We start from the raw sequence: 11175 nt of genomic DNA on the forward strand, positions 1-11175 counted from the left end.
CTGATTGGTCAATGAACATTGATGATTGGAGAGCTGACCCCGCGCCCTCGTCAGGACGCAGCTGTCTCCAATTACCAACTCCTTCTGAAGCTATATAAGCCCCAGTTCTGTTGCTCAGAAGGGGGGCAGAATGGCTGAGAGTTACAGCATGTTGGTTGTATGCTAAGAGTTTGGTATGTACTGTGTTGTTGTTGCTATGAGAACCAATTGTAATGTTTTGTGTTAGTTTGTGGCTCAGCGTTTCTTTAATGTCCTGAGTTAGTTTTTTTTCTCAGGTTTTTGTTGAGAACCAGTTTGTGCTATTTTTGTTTCATTTGTTCCCAAGGGGGGAAGGGGAAGGCACCTAGGGAGTGCTTAGGCAAGAGGCCCGCGGGCATACATTACCCGTAGAAGTTGACTGTCTATGCACACTAGGAAAGACCTGGGCGGACCATCCCCTGTATTTTGGTTAGTGCACCAGGTGGTGCTAGTTAAGTAAGTAGTGGGTAGGCAGGTAAGGTAGGAGAGGGGGCTTTGATATTTACTTTCTTTGCTTTGGTTCCGTCCAGCCCCTTTTCCCCAAACTTACCGTGCGAAGGAATACATTCCCTGTTAACGGTATTCTCTGCCTTTTGTCATCCTTACTCACACCTACAGTCCCATACCTCTTTCACCCCACGGAGAGTTGAGTTGTAGCAGGGTGTTGCGTTCCCTCTTCCGAGAGGCGTGCGTAACACATAGACAAAAAAAATGTCAGATCTTCAACATTATAGCCACTATCAGAAAAAACAGGAGGCTGGGGAGCACCTCCTACTGGAGAATAGATCTAAATTCAGCTACCCTATGGTCTGCCATCCAGGGTTTTAACCAAGCTTAGCTATGATATTTGTCATTGACTTTTACCAATGTGCTATTATGAGAATGATTCAGAGATCTCCAGTTAAAAAAACAAATAGATTCACTGTTGCTATCGAAGTCATTCCAAAGGAGCAAATGAAATGTCACCATACTTTATCACTATACACTGAGTGTACAAAACAGAACAGCCTCAATTCGTTGGGGCATGGACTCTACAAGGTGTCGAAAGCGTTCCACAGTGATACTGGTCCGTTTTGACTTAAATGCTTCCCAAAGTTGTGTCAAGTTGGCTGGATGTCCTTTGGGTGGTGGACCATTCTTGATACACACAGGAAACTGTTGAGCGTGAAAAACCCAGCAGTGTTGCAGTTCTTGACGCAAACTGGTGCACCTGGCACGTACTACCATACTCCGTTCAAAGGCACTTAACGTTTGTCTTGCCCATTCACTCTCTGAATGGCACACATACACAATCTATGTCTCAAGGCTTCAAAATCCTTCTTTAACCTGTCTCCTCCCCTTCATCTACACTGATTTTGAAGTGGATTTAACAAGTGACATCAATAAGGGATCATAGCTTTCACCTGGATTCACCTGGTCAGTCTATGTCATGGAAAGACCAGGAGTCCTTAATGTTTTGTACACTCAGTGTATATCATAACTTATGCTATTTAGGCCCACATAGCACTTGCAAAGTCATCCACAGCTTTTGGTTGAGATGGAGACGTGAATCCAACATATCAAGTATTAATTTGTCGACAAACTGGAATTAAATCCAGACTAAGTGAGTGGCACGGATGGAACTATCCAAGCAGGAGATGCATGTCCTTCAAATGTTAATATTTGGTTGCGTTGTCAACCAAAACACAATTCAATATTACTTTTGTAATAGAGTAAAATAGCCTAAAGTTAAAGGCTTACAAGCGAATGTATAATTCATCCTTAAAATTAGTAACACGTCCATGGCCACATTTTGATGTTACTGTAACTATACATATCTTCTTAGGTAATTGTATAAAGCGTGCGCATAGGTGGTTGCAGGTCTGTGGAGAGTCTCAAATGGCATTGATCAATTTCACCATGTACTTTTTAATGTAATCTCAATTGCAATCCAGATCATTTGGTTCTGCTATTAGATGAAGCACAGTGATAACACATCAATCCGTCGTATAAATAAACAAAATATCTGACATTGTATTCCCATTTGAACTTTGCTGTGCTTTTTAAATGGTTGAAAGCACAGTGAGATACATTTGGGTGACTGTGACGAGTACTGAGTGTACGAAGAGGCAGGACGCAGACGCAGGAATTAACAAGGTCAAGGTTTACTTAAACAATGACAAAGAGAAATAACAACAAGAGAGTAAACGACACGAAGCTTAACAATCACACACAACATCTTCCAGAACAGTCCAGGGCTAAATAGGGCTGGTGATGAGGTGCAGGTGCGCTGGAGGTGATTTAGGGTGCGTTGGGTTTCCATTCCGGTGGTGCGCTCAGACCGGTGGCTCAGTAGACCGGCGAATCAGAGCGCCGGAGGGGAGCAACGGGAGGAGACGTGACCGTGACAACTAAACCAAAAAAATCTGACATTGTTTTTCCATTGGAGTTTTGTTTTGCTTTTAGATGGTTGAAAGAATAGTGATAACACAGGTAATTTAACTGACTTTTGTCTCTCTCTCTTTGATTGGGTGAATATAGGTTGTAATGTCATTGAGCAACGTCTCAACCAAAATATTAACCAATTATCCACGTTGAAATGACATGGTGTGCTCAGTGGGTTGTCTCAAGGTAACCTGGTAACCAATTTCAAAAATGAATGGAAGTACGGGTATGAAAAAAGACAAATAATTTTCTGAGCTTTTTTTTAAATACTGTATCTCTCAACTAGCCATGGATTATGTCTCCAGAAGCCATGGATTACAGGCAACATCCCCACTGAGCTAAAGGACGCTTTCAAGGAGCGGGTCACTAATCCGGAGGCTTATAAGACATCCCGCTTCCCTATGTACCGTATATAGCTATTTTCAGTTCTAAAATATCTTGTGTTATGAGAAAATATGCTTGTGAAAGCGTTTCGTCCATGCATAATATGTGTCTTGCTGTTTTAGTCATTTGTTCCAGTCATGTAAATTGTCATATTTTCTGTAATGTTATGTTGGCTAGCTAGGCCTTGTATCGTTAGCTAGCTAGGCCTATTGCATTGTTTGCTAGCTAGGTCTTGTATCGTTAGCTAGCTAGGCCTTCTATCGTTAGCTAGCTAGGCCTATTGTATCGTTATTTAGCTAGGCCTTGTATCGTTAGCTAGCTAGGCCTTCTATCGTTAGCTAGCTAGGCCTATTGTATCGTTATTTAGCTAGGCCTTGTATCGTTAGCTAGCTAGGCCTTGTATCGTTAGCTAGCTAGGCCTTGTATCATTAGCTAGCTAGGCCTATTGTATTGTTGGCTCGTGATGATTCATGTATGTAGTCAGGCTATTCCTTATGTGTATGCATTGATGTGTGAATGTGTGCTGAACATTTTCTAGTACATTTGTTATTTATTCTGTATTTTACAGTTTCACAAAATTGCTTTCACTAAATATTCCAAACGGTACTCCTGCTTCCTTGTTCTTCATTGAGAGCTCATGACCTTGGGACTATAAGGTTCTACTATTTTGAGCATAAAAGTTTTCACATCCCAGAGCTCAGAACTGTTTTGTAGTGAATTCTTCTTTCATAACCCATTAAGGTCCACCTTAAAGTACCTAAAGTGCAGAGTATCAAAATCCTGAGACATTTGTAAATCAGTTTTATTAGGGGGTGCAATCACAGATCGAACCTTATGGTTCTGAAATGTCAATCTGGGTTCAGCCATAAGGTTATATATGACAATTCTGAACTAGACACGTTCCGTTTTTAAGAAAACTGTAGCTATTTGAATACATAAATGATAGAATAACACTATTTTACCAAGATAGTCAGAACACATGATCAAATACATTACGAAATATATTATGATCATCAGACAAAATACTGTCATCACTGAAAAATGATGTGACTACATAATTTCCTTTAAGATTTCTGACAGTTGTTTTCTTGCTTGCGTGCCATTAGACTAGCCTCGACCATACTTAAGAGGGAGATGGCAAAGACGTGTTCTGATTGGTCCATCTATTTGTTCAGGCTTGTGATTGGATTGCAGGTAGAACCTTATGGCACCAAGTTCATATGGGTTTATGCAGATAGAACTTTCTAGTAAAAAAAAAAAAATCACTTCAAATGTACTTTAAAAAAAAATCTAACTTCACAGAGGTGAATAACCATCTAAAGATCAATTATGTGACTAACCTTTTTTTTTTTTTTACAAACATTTCAGATAGAACCTTATAGTCCCAAGGTCTCGAGTTGTTATGTCTGCCAAGCATTGTACATCATACACATGGTGAGGGCAGAACACTGGGTGGATTTGTATAGGGAGCATGTTGACAGATGGAGTGGAGCCATGCTCTACTAGAATCTTCCAGAACTCATAACATGTTCTCTCATGTACAGAGAAATAAGTAGCTGGCCAGAATACACTCAGGGTTTGGTTCTGGGTGACGAGATTATATGCTAGGCTATCAATGCAGTGTGGCGGATATGAATTTACAAGCAAGACAACGGCGTTTGCATACTGTTGTGTAGCTAGCATGTAAGCATAGGGAATCAGAGCAGAGACAGCCTCCTCATGGATTTGAAAGGAATTAACGAGAGTAGGACATATGGTGGAAACTACCTCTAGCCCATGCCTACACCAGTCCACTGAGGGGACGTGAACAAGTGCACACTTCAGGGAGAATGGTAGATCATTGTAAGGCAGCCCAGGTATACGGAGTCTGAGTTGTACTCCACATCACTGGGCAAGGGATTGAGCAGTATTAAGTGAATACCCTTTCACACTGTATCCCTGCCAGGATTTCTCAGAGGGCAAAGGCAACAAAATGTGTGAGAAGAAAAGAGCTTGCATTAGAATGTTGTTCCCGTGTTGAATGTTCCGCATTAGAATGTTGTTCCTGTGTTGAATGTTCCGCATTAGAATGTTGTTCCTGTGTTGAATGTTCCGCATTAGAATGATGCTCCTCTGTTGAATGTTCCGCATTAGAATGTTGTTCCTCTGTTGAATGTTCTGTATTAGAATGTTGCTCCTCTGTTGAATGTTCTGCATTAGAATGTTGTTCCTCTGTTGAATGTTCTGCATTAGAATGTTGTTCCTCTGTTGAATGTTCTGTATTAGAATGTTGTTCCTGTGTTGAATGTTCCGCATTAGAATGATGCTCCTCTGTTGAATGTTCCGCATTAGAATGATGCTCCTCTGTTGAATGTTCCGCATTAGAATGTTGTTCCTCTGTTGAATGTTCTGTATTAGAATGTTGCTCCTCTGTTGAATGTTCTGCATTAGAATGTTGTTCCTCTGTTGAATGTTCCGCATTAGAATGTTGTTCCTCTGTTGAATGTTCCGCATTAGAATGTTGTTCCTCTGAATGTTCTGTATTAGAATGTTGCTCCTCTGTTGAATGTTCTGCATTAGAATGTTGTTCCTCTGTTGAATGTTCTGCATTAGAATGTTGTTCCTCTGTTGAATGTTCTGTATTAGAATGTTGCCCCTCTGTTGCTAGTCTTGGAAGTACACTACATGACCAAAAGTATGTGGACACCTGCTCGTCGAACATCTCATTCCAAAATCATGGGCATTAATATGGAGTCGGTCCCCCCTTTGCTGCTATAACAGCCTCCACTCTTCTGAGAAGGCTTTCCACTAGATGTTGGAACATTGCTGCGGGGACTTGCTTCCATTCAGTCACGAGCATTAGTGAGGTCAGGCACTGATGTTGGGCGATTAGGCCTGGCTCCCAGTCAGCGTTCCAATTAATCCCAAAGGTGTTCGATGGGGTTGAGGTCAGGGCTCTGTGCAGGCCAGTCAAGATCTTCCACACCAATCTCGACAAACCATTTCTGTATGGACCTTGCTTTGTTCACAGGGGCATTGTCATGCTGAAACAGGAAAGGGCCTTCCCCAAACTGTTGCCACAAAGTTGGAAGCACAGAATCGTCTAGAATGTCATTGTATGCTGTAGCGTTAAGATTTCCCTTCACTGGAACTAAGGGGCCTAGCCCGAACCATGAAAAACAGCCCCAGACCATTATTCCACCTTCACAGAACTTTACAGTTGGCGCTATGCATTGGGGCAGGTAGCGTTCTCCTGGCATCCGCCAAACTCAGATTCGCTCATCGGACTGCCATATGGTGAAGTGTGATTCATCACTCCAGAGAGAGTGAGGCTCCCCTCTCTCTCTCTCTCTCCCTCTCTCTCTCTCTCCCCATCTCTCTCTCTCTCTCTCCCCCATCTCTCTCTCTCCCCCATCTCTCTCTCGCTCTCTCTCCCCCATCTCTCTCTCTCTCTTCCCCCATCTCTCTCTCTCTCCCCATCTCTCTCTCTCCCATCTCTCTCTCTCTCTCTCTCTCTCTCCCCCATCTCTCTCTCTCATCTCTCTCTCTCTCCCCCATCTCTCTCTCTCTCTCTCCCCCATCTCTCTCTCTCTCTCCCCATCTCTCGCTCTCTCTCCCCCATCGCTCTCTCTTTCCCCATCTCTCTCGCTCTCTCTCCCACCTCTCTCTCTCTCCCACCTCTCTCTCTCTCCCCATCTCTCTTGCTCTCTCTCCCATCTCGCTCTCTCTCCCATCTCTCTCTCTCCCCATCTCTCTCTCTCTCCCCCATCTCTCTCTCTCCCTCCCCAATCTCTCTCTCCCCTATCTCTCTCTCTCTCTCTCCCCATCCCTCTCTCTCCCCATCCCTCTCTCTCCCATCTCTCTCTCTCTCTCTCTCGCTCTCTCTCCCATCTCTCTCTCGCTCTCTCTCCCCATCTCTCTCTCTCCCCCATCTCTCTCTCACTCTCTCTCCCCCATCTCTCTCTCTCGCATCTCTCTCTCTCTCTCTCTCCAACTATCTCTCTCACTCTCTCCCCCATCTCTCTCTCGCTCTCTCTCCCCCATCTCTCTCTCTCTCCCCTATCGCTCTCTCTCTCTCTCTCTCATCTCTCTCTCTCTCTCCCCATCTCTCTCTCTCCATCTCTCTCTCTCCCCCCATCTCTCTCTCTCTCTCTCATCTCTCTCTCTCTCCCCCATCTCTCTCTCCCCCCCCCATCTCTCTCTCTCTCTCCCCCCCATCTCTCTCTCTCTCTCTCCCCCCATCTCTCTCTCTCTCTCCCCCATCTCTCTCTCTCTCTCCCCCATCTCGCTCTCTCTCCCCATCTCTCTCTCTCATCTCTCTCTCTCTCTCCCCCATCTCTCTCTCTCTCATCTCTCTCTCCACATCTCTCTCTCTCATCTCTCTCTCTCTCCCCCATCTCTCTCTCACTCTCTCTCCCCCATCTCTCTCTCTCGCATCTCTCTCTCTCTCTCTCTCCAACTATCTCTCTCACTCTCTCCCCCATCTCTCTCTCGCTCTCTCTCCCCCATCTCTCTCTCTCTCCCCTATCGCTCTCTCTCTCTCCCCCCATCTCTCTCTCTCTCTCCCCCATCTCGCTCTCTCTCCCCATCTCTCTCTCTCATCTCTCTCTCTCTCTCCCCCATCTCTCTCTCTCTCATCTCTCTCTCCACATCTCTCTCTCTCATCTCTCTCTCTCTCTCCCCCATCTCTCTCTCCCCCATCTCTCTCTCCCCCATCTCTCTCTCCCCATCTCTCTCGCTCTCTCTCCCATATCGCTCTCTCTCTCTCCCCCATCTCTCTCTCCCCCATCTCTCTCTCCCCATCTCTCTCGCTCTCTCTCCCATATCGCTCTCGCTCTCTCCCCCATCTCTCTCAATTCAATTCAATTCAATTCAATAGACTTTATTGACATGGCAAGTAAAATTACTTACATTGTCAAAGTATACATATAACAAAAATGGTGGGACCAACAGCAATAATAATAGTAGTAGTGGAAATGGGATTACCATTAACAGCAACTACAACAACAATATTAATGAGAATAACAATACATTAAAGCAATAGTAGTCGACCAATCTCAACATGACTGAGAAGACACATTACATGCTATGAAAGCCAAAACAAAACAGGAAATATTATTTACATTACATTACACTTTTCACTGGCTGTCCCTCAGGTTGTGGCAGGAGGACACATATTTGGCTGCCAAAATTGCACATTTAGGCTTTTCACCCAATAAATATTTGATTTTTTCTTCCTCTTTTATAGTTTCAAATTCGTTGTACTGAATGATAATTTTGGGAAAGAAAGATTCTCTTAGGTCTGAGTATTTGTCACAGTGTAATAGGAAATGCAGCTCTGTCTCTACCTCTCCCCGGGGGCAGAGTGAGCACAGCCTGTCCTCTCTGGGCAGCCAGGTTTGCCTGTGACGACCGGTCTCTATAGCCAGACTGTGCTCACTGAGTCTGTACCTAGTCAGTATTTTTCTCAGTTTTCTATCAGTCACAGTGGTCAGATAGTCTGCCACCATGTACTGTCTGTTTAGAGGCAAATAGCATTGAAGTTTACTTTGATTTTTTGTGGTGTCTTTCCAATAGGTGATATATTTTTATTTTTGCTTTGTGATGATTTGGTTGGGCCAGATTTTCTGAGTGCTGTCCTGAGGCTCTATGAGGTTGGTTTTGGTTAGTGAACTGAGCCTCAGAACCAGCTGGCTGAGGGGACTCTTCTCTTGTTTCATCTCTTGACATAGTAGAGCTGTGTGATGGAATGTTTTGGGGTCACTTGTTTTTAGATGGTTGTAAAATTTTATGGCTCTTTTTTCTATTCGAATAAGGAGGGGGTATTGGCCCAATTCTGCTCTACATGCGTTATTTGGAGTTTTTCTTTGCACTTGCAATACAGTCTTGCAAAACTCTGCATGCAGTATTTCGATTGGATGTTTGTCCCATTTGGTGAATTCAGTATTAGAGAGCAGACCCCATACTTCGCTGCCATATAGAACAATTGGTTCTATAACTGATTGGACATTTTGAGCCAGATTCTAATTGGAATTTCGATGAACTCTCTTTTTGAATTTGAATTTTGAACTCTCTCTCTCTCTCTCTCATATCTCTCTCTCCCCCATCTCTCTCTCTCTCTCTCTCTCCCCCATCTCTCGCTCTCTCTCCCCATCTCTCTCTCTCTCCCCCATCTCTCGCTCTCTCTCCCCATCTCTCTCTCCCCCATCTCTCTCTCTCTCCCCCATCTCTCTCTCTCTCTCTCCCCCATCTCTCTCTCTCTCTCCCCCATCTCTCGCTCTCTCTCCCCATCTCTCGCTTTCTCTCCCCATCTCTCGCTCTCTCTCCCCATCTCTCTCCCCAATCTCTCTCTCTCTCATCTCTCTCTCCCCCCTTCATTCTCCCCCTCCTTTCTCTCCCCTTTATCTACCCCCCCCCCCCCCCCCCCCCGTATGCTAGCTATGGTAGGCTACAGTAGTTAGTGTACCTCCTCTTCTCCATCTCTCTCTCTCTCTCTCCCCCTTCTCTCTCTCTCGCCCTCTCTCCCCCCTTCTCTCTCTCCCCCCTTCTCTCTCTCCCCCCTTCTCTCTCTCCCCCCTTCTCTCTCCCTCTCTCTGTATGCTAGCTACGATAGGTTACAGTAGTTAGTGTACCTTCTCTCTCTCTTTCCCCCTCCACTCACCACCTCTCACACTTCAATAATTCACTGTGTTCTTAATCTAAGGCTCTAAATAGTTAATCAGTCGCTGAGCTGAGATGGCTGAGGTTCCCAGGTGCAGGAACACACACACACACACACACACACACACACACACACAGAGCTCGGCTCGGCTCCTCTCCTCTAAGCCGTGTCTGACAGCTCCGAAAGCCATCCAGTCAGTAGTGAGGCTCTGAAAGCCATCCAGTCAGTAGTGAGGCTCTGAAAGCCATCCAGTGAGTAGTGAGGCTCTGAAAGCCATCCAGTGAGTAGTGAGGCTCTGAAAGCCATTCAGTCAGTAGTGAGGCTCTGAAAGCCATTCAGTCAGTAGTGAGGCTCTGAAAGCCATCCAGTCAGTAGTGAGGCTCTGAAAGCCATCCAGTCAGTAGTGAGGCTCGGCTCTGAAAGCCATTCAGTCAGTAGTGAGGCTCTGAAAGCCATTCAGTCAGTAGTGAGGCTCTGAAAGCCATTCAGTCAGTAGTGAGGCTCTGAAAGCCATCCAGTCAGTAGTGAGGCTCTGAAAGCCATTCAGTCAGTAGTGAGGCTCTGAAAGCCATTCAGTCAGTAGTGAGGCTCTGAAAGCCATCCAGTCAGTAGTGAGGCTCTGACAGCCATTCAGTCAGTAGTGAGGCTCAGCTCTGACATTTCCCTCTCTGCTATTTATTTTAACCTCAAGCAGAACTGTGTGTTCCTGCCCCTGAGAGCGTCTTTTTAAATAATAACCTCCGGGGGAACTGAGAGCTCTGAGCTCTTCCACAATGATCTGCTTTACATCTCCTCAGCGCCATGGGCCCAGAGGCCACTGGAGAGGTGAGATAGAGGGGGTTGGGGGGAGAGAGGGGGGGAGAGAGGGGGGGCGAGAGAGACAGACAGAGAGAGAGAGAGAGCGAGAGAGAGCGAGAGAGAGCGAGAGAGAGCGAGAGAGAGCGAGAGTGAGCGAGAGAGAGAGCGAGAGAGAGAGAGAGGCTCCTTTACCGTTGCAGACATTTACAGTAATACCAAACTGCTTGACTGTATGTGAAATATATGTACATACCATCACAAATTCCTGTCCATGGCATATACAGTAGAGTAGCACAGATTCTCTAGTCTACACAGTAACCACACCCAGTGGCGGCTCCTGAAAAAATTCTCAGGGGGGGCAATTTTTCTGATGATTTAGGTGACCTACACACATTTTAAAAAAGATATGTCCAGCAACAACATGAAGACAGGGGCAGCATATAAGTCAATACCAGAAGCATTTATTGACTGATCTCAAAAGTGTTGGCTTACCAGGGTTGGTGGAGCCCTCAGTTTCATCTTTGCCTCGCAAAGCTAACTCAAACACTCCGCAAAACTTCACACACTGGATTAGCCGGCTGAGGATGTGGCGGTTCTTGCTAATGTCGTAGTAAATATATTTGTTATAGTGAATATGGAATATGATATGTTGAGTAAAATGTTGTGCTAAGATCTATTTAGGTCAGGAGCTGGTTATAAGTTCTGTTCCTATCCAATAACAATGGACAAAAGGGTCCTATCTTGTCAGCCTTGTCAGTTTCAGTTCTCCAGTAAACTTGTGATTATCAACACTAACCTCATCGTTGTGGCGGCGGACAGCTAGCCTGTATCCCTCATCCAGTTGAGTGGGAATGTTCACTCTCCCCAAAGCAGACCATCTCAAACAGCTATCCATGTGGGTCTTTGACAGC

The sequence above is a fragment of the Coregonus lavaretus genome, assembly GCF_964263955.1.
Source record: "Coregonus lavaretus genome assembly, chromosome: 12".
In the NCBI taxonomy this organism is placed as follows: Eukaryota; Metazoa; Chordata; class Actinopteri; order Salmoniformes; family Salmonidae; genus Coregonus; species Coregonus lavaretus.